This window comes from Limulus polyphemus, unplaced genomic scaffold, assembly GCF_000517525.1.
Source record: "Limulus polyphemus unplaced genomic scaffold, Limulus_polyphemus-2.1.2 Scaffold87, whole genome shotgun sequence".
Classification (NCBI taxonomy): Eukaryota; Metazoa; Arthropoda; class Merostomata; order Xiphosura; family Limulidae; genus Limulus; species Limulus polyphemus.
In genome coordinates this window covers 222,635-226,145 of record NW_013665697.1, presented here as the reverse complement: position 1 = coordinate 226,145, position 3,511 = coordinate 222,635, and the positions used below count along the sequence as shown (strand labels likewise).

At 31.3% G+C, this 3,511-nt stretch overlaps 1 protein-coding gene across 4 annotated transcripts in view; it reads left to right on the top strand.

The window, feature by feature from the left end:
* Nucleotides 1–3,511, top strand: part of LOC111088141 — a 137,651-nt gene that overhangs the window by 101,786 nt on the left and 32,354 nt on the right. The gene's annotated exons all lie outside the window — the stretch shown is intronic.

The window sequence follows — 3,511 nt, the reverse complement described above, 5'->3', positions numbered from 1 at the left end:
TATTAAAGTTTTTCTTCATTACCCATTTAAGCCGTCTCCAGCCATTATTAATCTCAAAGTTGGTTCCTCGTCATCGAATAATAATTAGTATGTTGTTATTTATAGAAAATTTACAAGGATAGCGATATAAATAAGTCATATAATATCTATTTATTACCAAAATAGATAAAATCACAATTATATATTTTTTTAATATTCAAGATTCAGAAAAGATAGAGAGAAATAATACCTCGTACATTAAACACTCATGTTCATCTTTTAACACAAAGGTGTCAAGTCGATTTTCTTCATAATTTTAGACGCATAATTTGTGACTTAACTGTTCTTTCAGTGCTTCTCTGGGATTACTATTTAGAGCAAAATAGAATAAAATCTATAATATATATAGCATTGATTTCTACGTCACCTATGAGACGAGGGTTCGGCTCTTTAGTCTGTTCAGAGTTGTGCGATCGTTATGTAACCAAAACCTCTATGTAACACTGGGAAATAGTTTTCGTTTCTATGTTCCTTGTTGCACGAACTCCTATCAGTGGAAAAGTAATCGATAAAATCAATAGTATAGAGCAAATGATTCTTGTTACTGAACAAACTGTTACTAACCGGGACTTCTCAGATGTTTCATCGTTAACGACTGATTGTGAGTGTTTGCGGGCAGTAAAGAAATGTTTACACCAGAAGCGTGATGTCATTCTTCAATTTATTTCGCTCACTGCAAATAAAAGCACTAAATTCTTTTTAACATGGAAAAACACTTTTCTTCCACTGTTTCTTGTTTTGATTATCTTTCGTTCGCTACTACTGCTATTAAAGCAAAAATAATTTAACATATGGAATGCAATACTATGCAATACATTAATTGTTCATAGGCAATTAAACTCAGCACAATAAAACAATAATGAATTTAATATAAACCAAAAACAGCACAATATAAATGAAATTCAAAAACACGCCTCCGCTACCATTCCTTACTGTCGTCCATATGTCATAAAATGATGTTAAGGTGTTGATTTAATCGCCCTTTTCTCCTTTTTCCTACCTAAGAATTTTCCTCTTTATGATTTTTCTACTACATTGGTGTACTGGTTCTTAGCTATGTGCCAGTTATTTAAATATGCTACTTCTGTTTATATTTTTGGTTTATATTATCCTTTATAACTTAAGAACGACAGTAAGAAATGGTAGCGGAGGCGTGTTTTTGAATTTCAATTATATTGTGCTGTTTTTGGTTTATATATATATATGAATCCGGGTTTCGATTAGCCAAGGTGGACAAATAGAGCAACGTGTGACTTTTGCGCTAAAATAAGACAAATAAATAAAGTGGAACTGCCATATAAAATGAACTTCTCGTTGCATGTGGTCTCATATATAACTTCAAAGTGTTTTTATGGAAATGTTCAATAAAAATTTCTTAGTATAAAATATGTATGCTATCAATCTGCTGTTGTGCACGTAAAATAGGTGCAAATGATAAAATGCTTACTAATTTGTGAAACAACTTAATAAACACAGAAATATTTTAATACATAATTTTTCGATGTTAGCAGCGCCACCAGCAAGTAATTCTTCAACTAAATATGAGTAATTACAAATGAGACATAGAAATCGTAGATTGCATTTTTCAGGTCGCACTCATTCATGGAATCTTCATAAATATAACATAGATTCGAACGAAAAACAATATTATCCAATATTTACTGTAATTAATATTAACTTCTGATCAAAGAAAGCTACCTACACAGATCAGAACTAAAACTTAACCAAGTGATGAATACAGTTCATTTAACATGTTTTTCTTGCGCTCTTATTCGGAATGCTTAGAATGCGTTGTTTCTTCTGTTTGGTGCCCTCGTCATTACCTATATTTTCGGGCATAATCCCAGTAATATTTCACGAGATTCATCTGTAATAGTTTGAGTTATTCAGTTGATAAAGAACTCGTCTGGCCTGCGAGAAGTCACGGACTCAAATCCGAGCCGAAGAAAATACATATATATCTTAAAAACATAACAAACAAAAAAAACACATGATCGGGTAAGGAGATTTAAGTTAGTCTTCAGTTTCTACTCTTTGCTAAAAGTGTAAAATAACTCTTATAAGAAAAACACATGACCAGCTAAGGAGATTTAAGTTAGTCCTCAGTTTCTAGTCTTTGCTAAAAGTGCAAAATAACCATTATAAGAAAAACACATGATAATGAAAAAATGTGTATTAAACATTCTATCAATACTGTTAACAAAAGTCAAGTTCACGAAAGAATAGCGTAAAGCGAGTTGATTCCTTCATGCATAATTACCGATTTCCCGTCTCCTGAAAAACCTGACAAAACTTAATCCTCTTAACAAGGTCTTGTAACCAATGAAAGCCCATTAAACAGTTCCGACAGTGTAACTTTAGATTAGCTTGACGTGTGAAATAAATTACTACGACACATATTACTGTTTAACTATAGGGTCGTTTAGCAAAACGGTACCTAGACTAGAGAAAGCTAATGTCTTTGAAGATAAAAAAAACTAATAACACATTAAATGAATAACGAAATCGTACTATAAGTAATAAAACTATTGATATTCTATTTTAAAATAATCAAGCTAAATGTAACAAGAAAAATAATTTACTAAACATAATATAAGGCTGTTTTTTTAATACACACATACATCGGGCAGCCGGAAGAGCTAAAGTTAATCCCTAAGAATTAGCCGAAATTCGTGAGTGATAATAAGGTACGAGAGATAACAAATAAGTAACAACAACGGTAAATGTAACAATTAAAGTAATTAAGAAAACTAATGTAGTGAAACTAATAACGTAGATAATGTTACACTATATTTGATAAGCTACAGTTTTTACAGTAAGTAACATTTGTGTTTAAAAAAGGTACGACGTTTCGATCACTGGTGCGATCATTCTAAAGTACATAAGTTTTAACGGTAAAGAAAATTTTAGTACTTAAATCAACATTCAACAATCTAACAATGTTTGAAGACGGCTTGAATGGATAATGAAGAAGAACTTTAATATAAGTTTAACATAATAGCAAATGTACAACGTTTCCACCAGCCATTGTTGAAAAACTCTCCAACATTCACCACAACAAAACTCAACTCACGAACAAAATTGATACTAACAAACCCTACAACAGAACATTACACTGCAGTTTACCTTTTGTCCCTGAAACCAGCTCCAGAATAATCCATACTTGGACAAAACTAACCATTATATACAAAATTCCTGTCAATGTTAAATTCTCTCAAAAACCTGACCCTAAATTAAAATCGTTACTAAACAAAAATTATTTAGAATCACACAATACCAACGTCATTTACAAAATAATATGCAATAACTGCCCAGAATTCTACATCGGAAAAACAGGAAGAAAATTGGAAACCAGATTCACAGAACACAATAAAAAACCTTCTCATGTTTTTCCACCATTGCAACTCCAAAAACCATAGTATATCTATTAAAAACACGGTAATTTTAAACAAAGAACCAAACATAAACAAAC